Source organism: Castor canadensis, chromosome 14, assembly GCF_047511655.1.
Source record: "Castor canadensis chromosome 14, mCasCan1.hap1v2, whole genome shotgun sequence".
Classification (NCBI taxonomy): Eukaryota; Metazoa; Chordata; class Mammalia; order Rodentia; family Castoridae; genus Castor; species Castor canadensis.
In genome coordinates, this window is record NC_133399.1 from 74,334,089 (window position 1) to 74,347,097 (window position 13,009).

Here is a 13,009-nt window from a genome sequence, read left to right on the forward strand (position 1 = left end):
GGTGTCTTACCTATCCTCATATCTCCCTTGTGTGCTCTCACTTTATCATGTGATCAAAGTCCAATCCCCTTGTTGTGTCTGCCCTTGATCTAATGTCCACATATGAGGGAGAACATATGATTTTTGGTCTTTTGGGCCAGGCTAACCTCACTCAGAATGATGTTCTCCAGTTCCGTCATTTCATTCTTCTTCATGGCTCCATAAAATTCCATTGTGTATAAATACCACATTTTCTTAATCCATTCATCAGTAGTGGGGCATCTTGGCTGTTTCCATAACTTGGCTATTGTAAATAGTGCTGCAATAAACATGGGTGTGCAGGTGCCTCTGGAGTAACCCGAGTCACATTCTTTTGGGTATATCCCCAGGAGTGGTATTGCTGGATCATATGATAGATCTATGTTTAGATGTTTAAGAAGCCTCAAATTTTTTTTCCAGAGTGGTTGTACTAGTTTGCATTCCCACCAGCAGTGTAAAAGTGTTCCTTTATTCTCGCATCCTCATCAACACCTGTTGTTAGTGGTTTTGCTAATGATGGCTATTCTAACAGGGGTGAGGTAGAATCTTAGTGTGCTTTTAATTTGCATTTCTTTTATGGCTAGAGATGGTGAGTATTTTTTCATGTGTTTTTTGGGTATTTGAATTTCTTCTTTTGAGAAAGTTCTGTTTAGTTCAGTCACCCATTTCTTTATTGGTTCATTGATTTGGGGGAAGTTTAGTTTTTGTCTTGTTTTTGGCAGTACTGGGTTTGAACTCGGGCCTCTCACTTGCTAGTCAGGAGCTCTACCACTTGGGCCACTCCACCAGCCCAAGTTTTTTGAGCTCTCTGTATCTTCTGATTATCAGTCCTTTGTCTGATGTGTAGCTGACAAATATTTTCTCTTACTCTGTGGGTGATCTCTTCAGTTTAGAGACCATTTCTTTTGTTGTGCAGAAGCTTTTTAGTTTTATGAAGTCCTACTTGTCCATCCTTTCTCTTAGTTGCTGAGCTGCTGGGGTTCTGCTGAGGAAGTCCTTGACTATTTCTATTACTTCCAGAGTATTCCCTGCTCTTTCCTGTATTAACTTCAGAGTTTCAGGACTGATATCTTTTTGAGTTGATATTACTATAGGGTGATAAACATGGATCTAGCTTCAGTTTTTTGCAGACGGATAACCATTTTTCCCAGCAACATTTGTTGAAGAGGCTGTCTTTTCTCCATTGTATATTTAATGGTGCCTTTGTCAAAAATAAGGCTGGCATAGCTGTGTGGTTTCATATCTGGGTCCTCTATTCTGTTCAACTGGTCTTCATGACTGTTTTTGTGCCAGTACCATGCTGTTTTTATTGCTATGGCTTTGTAATATAGTTTGAAGTCGGGTATTGTGCTACCTCCAGCATTGCTCTTTTTGCTGAGTATTGCCTTGGCTACTCACATTCTCTTGTGTTCCCAAATGAATTTTAGGGTAGAATTTTTAATCTCTGTGATGAATATCATTGGGATTTTGATGGGAATTGCATCAAACATGCAGATTGCTTTTGGGAGTATAGACATTTTTACTATGTTGATTCTACCAATCCATGAGCATGGGAGATGTCTCCACTTTCTATAGTTAGTTTCTTAATATAAATTTACTTCCATGCTCATAGTTTAATCTCTAATGGGTTATTCTTTTCTTCATCTCAACCCTTCAAAATTACTCTGAATTTTCATTTATGTTATTGTAATTGTGCTGAAGTATTAGAATGATGTTGCATTATACATGAGAAATATAGCTCTAACAGTCTCAGAGAAAATATAAACTATACTCAGCTTATGATAGAAGACAATTTTTAGAGTAATACCCCTAGAAAGAAAAACTTCCCAATGCTTTTAACATTAGTGTAATTTAGGTGTGCATGCTGCTCCCATTGTTTGCAGCTCTGTGCCAGATCTGATAACCCAGAAATCTCTCCTGATGAAGACCATCTAAGAAAAGAAAGTGGTGATACAACAAGGCAAAGAAGTCAGAGAGAACTGATATAATCAGGACATGTATGGAATATGGAGTCAGAACTATTTAAAAGATTCCTTTGAAAGTAAGAAATTTGGATTTCATTTCCCACTTCTATCATCATAAAGAAAAATGTTGAGAATACACCAAAGATTTTTCTTCCTTACTATGAAAATTATTTGGCAAAGTTATTTATTTATTTTGGCCTTAGTGGGGGGTTGAACTTAGGGCCTTGTGCTTGCTAGGCAGGTGCTCTACCACTTGAGCCATACCTTCAGCCACTTTTGTGTTAATATTTTTCAGAGGCTCTGCTTTTGCCCAGGGTTGACCTCAGACCATGATTCTTCTACATATGCCTTCCAGAGGCTTGCACATACCACCATGCTTGCCTTGCTTATTGGTTCAATTGAGCTCTCATTGACTTTTTGCCTGGGCTGGTCTCAAACTGTGATCTTTCCAATTTCTGTCTGAGTAGCTGGATGTAGTTGGTCAAACAAATGTACTGCTTCAACTGACCCTGACATAGTTATGTATATATCTGTATGCCTAGATTTTAGCTACCTAAGATATTAATTAAAGGATTCTTATAAATTAATCTTGTCCTTGTGATTTTTTCACAGTTTCTGCTTTCCAATACCAAAGTAACTCCAGTGGGAAAATGGCCTTTCATATATATAATATTTGTAGCTACACTACTATATTAGCTTTTATATTTTCCTAAAAATAATTATGCAGGGTGTTGGAATAGTGAAGAGTAGAAATCATAATGTCATTTGTACTTAACAAGTTCTCTTGAGTCACTGTAACAATATGTTAATAAGTTGAAATTTCCAATTAAATTTTCAACAATGCCTTGCTGCTGCAGCTTACAAGCACACTGAAATGTTTAAGATCACTTAGAACTGAAATATTAAACTGCATGACAGACGTATTATGATTCCTGTTGCAGATAAATATAATGTTGTGTTTTTCAGGTTCTTGTGGTCCTGCAATCAATATCTACTGATAGAGTACAAATATGAACTATCAGAAGAAATAGACTCATTTCTCTTATTGGATAATGAAACCATAGCCTTATGGTGTTAAGATAATTTTAATAGCAATATTGAAAAGTAAATATGTATATTTACTTAATGATCTTTGGTTAGTCTTCAAATTATAACTCCAAGTAGACTAATTAAAATAGGATAGCTAAACTTAATTTCCTTCTTTCTATCTGATGACTCATTTATTTTACCTTTTTTTAGTATGGAAATCTCACTTTAGCATGATATACTTTAGGATTATCAGATGTGTTCCCTTGATCATAAAAGGAAACAGAGATTGATAGACTGTAAAGTTAAAGCATCATTGTAACTATATTTTGGGAAGTTGTAGGCTTGAGACTCCTTGATGGATTTGCTATCTGGAGTCAGATAAAATTTTGCTCAGGATGTCCAGGTTTTAATATCCTATTAAGGGCCATAGTTGGTGTCCTGCCATTTTCACTCATCTCCAGGTTCATGTTACAATCATATCTTATTTTAATATTTCTCTTTTAGTGATATCTGACTTACATATATAAACAAAATGGGAAATCAGTTGGATTGTGTTGAACTGTGCTCACCTTTTAGGCTTGTTTGTGCTGTAAATTTGCTCTTTTTCCAGATATAGTATATCGATCACACTCTATGTGATTGACAGACAGAAGTTAAGTAGGCAATATTTCTATTGTTCTCAGAAAGAATGTGATCACCTTTTAAGCTATCTCTTGTTTATAATAGATCTATTTTAAATTCTGCCCCCTGGGTGAAGGGGTGAATTTAATCATGCAAAAACTACTTATGAATGAAAGTGAGGAAATTAAAGAAGGATGAATTGAATATGAAATAGAAATATACAGATTTAGATGACAGAAGAGGTAAATTAGCTTAGTTAATATGAAGGAAAAGATTGAAATGTTCCCTTCAAGATGATGTGCAGTGGCTTCTTTAGAAGATTAAACAGAAGAAAAAACAGGGTAAAGATTCTGTGTTGAACTTGTTTTTTTTTTTTTCTTTTTGGTAGCACTGGGATTTAAACTCAGGGCCCTGTGTTTGCTAAGTATGCATTCTACCCCTTGAGCCACACTCTTAGTTTTTCTTGCTTTAGTTTATTCTTTTTGGATAGAGACAAAGCACTTTTTTTATCCAGGTTGGACTCAGACCACCATCCTCTTACCTAGGCTTCCTGAGTAGCTGGATTACAGGTATGCACTACCACAGCCAGCAGAAAACTCTGCACTTATTTTTTAGTATAATTATGGAGATCCCTCAGAGTCCTAAAAACAATTATTACATATCTCTCACATTATTTGCCTCTTAAAACAAAGAAAATGGGTAAAATTGATGTTTCTTATTTTTAAGGCCAGACAGTAAACACAACAGTGTGGGAACCATTTTTTTTACAGGTGTGTGTGTGTGTGTGTGTGTGTGTGTGTATGTCCATTAGATTTCATTCATAAGAAAGATAAAGATTTTCAATTTTCCTACCACAGCAATTTTTAAAAATGTGAGTTTTTTTTGTCTTTGTGGACATTTCTGTTGTTTCGTTTGCCTTTATTTGGTTTTTAAAATTTTTGTGGTGGTGTTGATTTCTCATACTCATCAAAAATAAGAGAACTTGATAAAAGTTTCATGAGTTCATTAAAGTTTAACAAGCACTGCAGTGCCTGGCTGGAAAAAACAGTTGTCGCTGTTGTCCTGTTCAGTAGCTCTGATTAGATAGTATCTTATTCATTATGGGATGAGGGACTGCGGTGAGAAATAGAAAGGGACCAAGGAAATGCCAAAGTCAAACACTGATTAGTTCTTAGGACAAAACTTAAGATTCTCATAGCTTTCTGTGCTGTCGTGTATAATTTAACAAACACTATCTGGAATAAAATAGGTCCCAGGAGCCTGAGTCACAGAAGTTCATAGCAGATCAATCTGTGTTAACTTTACTAAGGGTTTGTAGGATTTGGCTAATTTCAAGGTCAAGTTTAATATATGTGAACATCATTTTGCTTAATGTGATTTTTCAAAATAATTTCTCATTACATTTCTTTAATGTTTTGTGACTTACAGATATCCCTAAGTCTAAACTACATCTGATTACTTCCTAAAAGGAATTGGCATTACTAATTTTTAATAATGTAGACATGTATCTGAACTGATAGGAAAAGGCTTATGATTTACTTATTTTTAAACTTTTCTGTTAAGTACATATTTGGGGGATAATAAGTCATAGGGAAAGAAAGGAATGAATGACTGTTGGAATCACATGTCATGTGCACAGCTGAGAGAAGGATAGATAAAAGAACAGCATTAATATCTGAGAAAACATTTACCAAGTAAAATAATGAAAGACAAGCAGTTGCAGGGTTTCAAGATGTGCCATCCCCAGATAGTCACTTCAGCACAAGAATTATTTTAAGCTGAAGACAGTTGAGTTCATGAAATACTTGAACTGTCTAAAATCAGAACCTCTGAAAATAATTCAGTGGTCAGTCATCCTCTCCCTGGGAGCAGCTCTCATTTCCTCTCCTTGGGAGAAGTCATTAACCTCACCCAGACAGGCATTTTCTCAAACTATCATATCCTTCATCTATTCTCCTAAGAGACTTTTTATCTTTTCAAAGTCATTTTTTCCATAAGTTCTCATTTTCTCTTTCCTTTCTCCTACTAATTTAGGTATATTAGCCCCAAACTTGAGTCACACCCAAGAGTTATTAATAACTAAATTTTATCCATGAGTTGGGGGATATACATGATAATAAAATGTGTACACTTTTTCTCTTGTCAATTTGTTTTTTGTTAATCTAATTTCAGGACACCAGCTGGACAACAGGAAAATAAAGGAAAATTATATTTGGAGGATTTAGGAGGGTAGAAGAAACTATTCTTTTCCTCCCCTACATGGTCAATTTAATAGAATATGGATGTCCCTCTATGTATACAAATTCTGCTTCTGTGGGTTCCACATGTATGGTTTCAACTGAGAGCAGATAGAAAATATTTTTTAAAAAATAGGGTTGCAGGTATACTTCAGCGGTAGAGTTTCTGATTAGCATGTGCCAGGCCCTAAATTCAATTCTCAGTAGCAGGAAATAATAATTTTGCCTCTATTGAGCATGTACAGAAATTTTTTCACATAATTATTTCCTAAACAAGACAGCATAACAACTATTTACACAGCATTTACATTGTATTTGATGTTATACATAATCTGGAGATGATTTAATGTATGCAGGAGGATATGTGATTCTTTTATGCAAATACTGTACCATTTTGTCTAAGAAATTCAACAGACTCTGGCACTTGAGGGGGTCATGGAACCTTGGGACAAGTGTACTTAAAAACCGTGAGAGGTTAAGAGATTAGTTTAGCCAGTTGCTAAATATTTGGGGTTTCTTTTTCACCCCCAAATACAGCGGGCCTTGAGCTGTTTTCAAATGTTCTTTACTCTTGCTGTTTAATCCCATTTTTAGGTTGAAGTGTTAAATAGTGTGTTTCACCTACATAGCTACTTACTAAGTAGTGATATGTCTTCATTAGCTCTCTTACTTTCCTGGTCTAATTTATTTCTTCAGTTTTATGGACTAACAAGCTCCTTTATAATTATCAACTCTTATCCAAGTTGATTCCTTTGAAGGATTCTGAACTCTTTTGTACACTGCACTAATGATTCTCCAATTACTATCCATGTTTCTAAGAAAAACAATAAAAACAATATTTTTTTCTTTTTTATTAGCAAGTAATTGTATGGGGAGATACCTTGTGATATTTACATATGTGTTTACAATATATCTTAGATTTACCCCCTCCATCTTTCTTCCTCCTTCTCCTTCCTGCCCTTCTTTAGAATAATTTAAACAGATTTCATTCTTCCATTTTCATATGTAAATACAAAATACACTTACTATATTCACCCTCATGACACTTGATTGTTTTATATCCTATGCTACATCAATTTCTTGTGGTAGAGAAACTGGGAACACATAATCTCTGTCTTCTAGAATATTACAATATAACATGAGGATAAATATGAAAAATATAATAAATAAACTAGATTAGAATCTGGTAATCTTAATATTGACAGGCTTCAAAATCTTGAGGTTTTATGGTCTTATAGATCTACATATTTTTCTTAGAGAACTAAATACGATGTCTATTTTGAGTATCCTTTTCTACCTACTGATAGAAAATGCAGTCTTCACCAATTTTAACTTTTCTCAGTCAAGTTAGATGTAATACTCAAATGTCAGTACTAGAATTTTTTTCTTACAATGATTCTCCACTCAGCTCTTATAAAAGATATTTCCTTTCTTAATGTGCTACTTAAGATTAGCCACAAAAATAGGGAAGTCTATCCAGAGCAGTTAAAATGGAGGATAGAAGTGCTGGATGTATATTACTGCTAGAAAGAAGACCACAAAATAGAGACACTAGACAAAAAATTAATAGGTTTCTCCACCATGATAAATTGTGGTGCTTTCTCAGAAGTGGAGAATGCTAAAGATACTGTCTTGGTTTTCACAAGTTGGCTTGTTTCCATGAAGTGTCCAGACACAAGACACATACGGCACAGCTACTTGCTGAAGACTCTAGCTCATATTTTTTGTCTAGACTCCAATAGGGCAGCTCTGCTCATTTCCTCTGAGATCACAACTATTCCTATTCTATTACCTTTAATCTGTTCTGGGTTACCCTTCTTTAGATTCAAGAGTAGAAAGACAAGTGATAAAATCTGTCTCTTATGCATTTTATAATTCCGTGTTATATACAGCCTAAACTGATTTCATTGTTGCTTCTTGTCTAATGTTCTAAACTTGGAAAGCAAAAACAAAATCAGAAAAAAACCTCAAAGTTCATTTGGTTTTTTGAGAGCTATGTAATAAAAAATCTCACCAAATAATTCTTCAGACTGGCTAGGCAAAAAGGCCAAGTATAGTAAGATAAGGAAAATAAGGATACAAATAATAGTATTTGATAACATCATCTCATTCAACAAGTATAAGCTTAATCACTTCCATGTTCCCCCACTACTCCAAGTTCTAAGGGTATTATTTATGAAATGGAGGCTCGTTTAGAAAAACTGCATCATCAGATGATGTCCTGTTTCTGTTTATTATCAATAACTCTGCTTGGTTCTTGCTGAACTATAAATAGTCCTCTCTAGCCTCTGGTCCCATCTACTTTGCAGACATCCCACTGTTCCTTGATGACTTCTTCTGAATTTTTTCTTTCTATTTTATCTCTAACATGTGATAAACAATGCTTTCTACAGGGGTGTCTTGGTTATAGTTAACAGACTCCTACACAGACAGCCTTTCCTGTCATTAATTCTCTTCATTTCTGTGATGCACAAATCATTTCGCATGCCATGCTATATTTCTTTCAGCCACGAGAAGCTTAGTGTAGTTGCTTCACTCATGCCTGTCACCTCACCATCCTTCATTTATTGCTTTTACAAGAATCATTTAACAAGAGATGATCCCATTTTCCTAGAATCCTGATATTCAACCAGTAATGTGGAATTAACATTAATCTAAAAATGTTCCCATTTCTTGGTTGATTTAAAAAAAAATTCAACTTTAACTCTTCCTTTTTCAAAGAGCAATAGCAACGACAAACTTCCCATTTTCCCAACTTCTCCATCTAGACAGAGTTGGGAAATCATCTCTGAAAAGAAAGGTTAAAGATAATCTAAGATAGATTATATCTACTGGCATTATATCAATACTTAAATGGAAGAAATTACCTCAGCTAAGAACATGGGAGGTTATGCATTGTAATAGGATCTGAATACAATTAAAAGAGCGAGAGGAGAAAGTTGAAAGAGAGATGGAAGAGATGGTCTTAGGAAAATATGAAATACTCTATGGGTTATTTTTGTCTTTTCAATAACATAACAAGAAAAGTTACCAGGTTAGGTTGAAAATAAGGGAGTAGATATTTGAAATTTCAAGAACAAAGAATTGAATGTCCTAGTAAGAGGGATAAGAAATAGGCTTAGATAATAAGCTATGATAAGCATGAAGCATTAAGGGTTCACCTAAAGTTTGTGACTGTGAAATTACAGTGAGACCACCACAGGTTTCTGTGTTTTTTCTCTAGCCAAATTTATTTGACTTGGGGTTACCAAAGAAGATAATAGAACTTAGCCAGAGCAAAGTTTTTGCCAGTTAGATACTCCTAGGTAAGAGAAAGGCAAGACCGTTGAGGGTGCTGATAAACAGATGATTATAATTACGGGTGCTAAATTGGATGCATGATAGACTTTCAAAAGGTCACAGGATAAAGAGTTTGGAAATGATAAAGGGGTTAGATCTTTGTAATAAATCATACTTGTGTTATGAACAGTTATTTTATAATTTCTTCAACTTAAATCACAGGATCAGTTCTCTGGAATGCTTTATTTAATTCTTTATGACTAGCAATGATAACTTTTGTTCAGGTGCTCTTTGGATACTACAGTCTAGCTGTAAGGATTATCCTTAAATGCTTTTAACTTGAAGACATGTGGGAGAAAGGAAAGATTATATATTGAATATTTATTGTGTCAAAATCCATCTTAGCTTCATTTTTCAAACATTATCTGTTTCTATAGGAACTTTTCACTTCAGGGCACAAAGGAAGTACCATATACAATTATTTAGAAATACAGTTTTAATATAATAAAGTCCAAAATGAGAAGTGTAAAACCTAAAATCTGCCCAATAAAGACTCATTTCATTTTAAATTATTTTCCTGGGAAATTTTTCTATCCCATCACATAACCAAACCGATGAAAACATTTTATGTAGTTACAACTGATACTATAAAGAATCTGAACGTATAACCTTCCTACTTAAACTTTAAGATCTGAATATAACTTCTAATACCAAAAGTAAATGCATAATCGATTCTTCTAATTAGCAGAAAATAAAAGATTTTTCATCCCTTTAAAAAAATTTACAATGATACGGGGCTCAATAAAATAAAATAAGAGCAATTTTAGTTAAAATAATAAAAATGAATCTCTTAAATATATTCTGTTTGAATCTGCTATATATCCCCAAATTCTACTTCATTTCTAGTGTGAGTTCGCTCCATCCAAAGGTAACAAGGAAATACCTGCAGCTGCACAAGTGGAGTTATTACTTGTTACAGTAAGGGAGAATAAACACACTGGGAGAGCCGTGGTGGGTGTTGGTAAAAGGATATTAGAAAAATCTATTATAGGACTTGGGCTTTTCATTGGTGATTTAGAAGAGGGCCCAGTAGGGAGGGAGGGGTTTTCTAATATTGTCAGAAATTATTATTTATAACTCTATTTATAGGGAGGGAAAAATAGAGTAGACCTAAACCTCTTCTTGATAAAAAGCCAGTTGTCACTTTTATGATCTGCTAGAGGTATTTTGTGGTATTTTGTGGGTAGCACATTGATCTTGTTCTTACACAAAGTTTTGAAGTATCCTTGCTTTGTCTCTTTGAATCATGGTCTCAGAGTAATCTTTTCTGAGGTTATTTTTATTTTTCTGTAACTTTTTAAAAAATAAATGGAAAATGGCTTAAAGTGCCAAACTAGCTTCTGAATGTCAGGGATGATTACTTTTTCCCTTACCTAACCAATCATTTTTCTAATCTTTATAATTATCTTACAATGCCTCATTTATTTTATTTTTCCATTGTTAATCGAGGTATGGTTTGCCTATGGTAAGATTCATCTTTTTAGTGTATAGTTCTGTGCATCTTAAAAATGTATATAGTCATGTAAACATTTCAAAACATAAAAAAATCACCCTCCAAATTTACCCCTTGCACTTATGTGTTCAAACTCTCTCTTTCCCCATCCTGAGTTCCTGATAATCATTGGTTAGTTCCTTAGCTCCATCATTTGTCTTTGTGAAAATTCCTTGTAGATGTATACAGATGTAGTCTTTGGAATCTGGTGTTTTTATTGTGCATATCATTTATAAAATTCATGTGCATTGTTTTTCAATATTGAGTAGTAAGTATCCTCTTCCATGGGGACCTACGAGTTATATGATTCATACATAAAAACTAAGTTTTAACTCACTAATTATATAGTACCTTTCTGTAAAATAATCAAGCTTCAAACCTGATTTTGAATTAAAGTCTATTTTCATCAAGTTCTAGGGCAAAATCCTACCATGTGAAATGAGGTGTCAAGAACGGTATGTGCCAGAGATTGGAGGAATAGCCTACTTTCTCTTTGATTTTTTAAATGCAACTTTTAAATTATCACCTAATATGTGTACATTTTTATGATAACTTGATATATGTATATAATTATAGTGATCAAGTGAGGGTAATTAGTATTTCCATCTCCTTAAACATAATACATTAATAGCATTAAAGACAAAATCCATATGGTTATCCCAAGAGATGCAGAAAAAGTATTCAATAATACACAATACCCCTTCTCCCTGACTTTCTGCTTAATTGTACTCCAGTAGAAGGAGTAGAGGGTTTGGATTACTGTCCTGTATAGAATTCACATCTTAACAATAATGTTCTATTTCCCTTCCACATGTTCAAGGTAATTATAAAGAACTTTTGGTTATCTCCTAAATGATAAAATTAAAAATCAAACTGGCACAAATGTGGAAGTCAATTGTTATCTTTAAAATATGTAACATCCATTCAAATTTCATATCCCCTTCCCAAGGAGCATCTCACAAATGCAATAGAAAAGCATATCAGTCACTAGTGAGTAACAAGCAAAGAATATGAACAGAGATGTCAAAGAGCAAATTCATTTTGAAAAGTTTAAATACATCATCATCCAAGTGATAATATAAAACAACACAGGGTACTATTTCTATTTACTAACATAGATAATCTATGTAGGAGATCCAACATAGAATGTATGACACAAACTAAATATATAAAGATATCTTAGCTAAGAATATTATTACCTATCCAAATGTTCACAAAGTTTTGAGAAACTGTCAAAACCAATTAAGAGGGTCAATGAACTGTAACATAATATTTAGCAACCTGATTATTTACAGTAATTATTCCTGGAATAAAATGTAACTTAAAAGAATGAAAATAGAGGCACTTTCCATATGTTAACATTGAGCAAAATATGTACATAATAATTAAAATTTACTATACATACTACAAAGTTATTTCTTTCATTCATTCTTTTATTTCCTTTTATTTGAGACACAATCTCACTATGTAGCTGAGGCTGCACTGGAACTAACTGATAATGTATGAAAAGAACATGAAATAAGTCTCTCTCTACTAGGATATAAGCTTCACAAATTCATAAATTTTGTTTATTTTATTCTTTATGTATTTTCAGGGACTACAATTTTTCTGATGTAAAGAAAGTGATCAGTCAATTTTTAATTGAATAAATAAATGAAGCAGTGTTAGTAGTTGTAAGCTATAAATTAAAATATAAAAGAGGATATGTAGTGATTATAGTAATTCTGGCTGTTCAAAGTTCAGTTTACAATTTATACTTCAATTATATGCTATACAAAATATAAGCCTATTAAAAAAATACTCAGAATAAATTAAAAATCCGAAGGGAACTAAGTATAAGCTGCAATAGATTTAAATATTTGGAATGCCCTATTTTTAGTAAAATATTAAGAAACATGTTTTCTTCTAATAAATGAGGGAAAATTGGTTACTATTTTAATTATATCATTATGGTTACTCAAACAGTTTTGCTATGGTGAGTGTATTTCAAATTAATTTATATACTAAACACAAAGTAAATTGTACATCTCATAGATATAGCATGTTTTCCTCAATACTTTCCATTAGTTTACTTTCCATGAACAAATACAGTATCATTTATGTCTTTTAATTTATTTCTTAGAACTTGAAGTACATTTAAGCTTAAGTTATTGCGATAAAATTATTTACAGGAATATTTTGAAAGCACTTCTTTGAGGCATTATATGCATAATAGAAAATTCATGATTTACTTGCATCAATTATTTTTAGTAAATTTAAAGAGTTCTGCAACCATCACCAAAATCCAATTTTAGAACATTTCATCACTC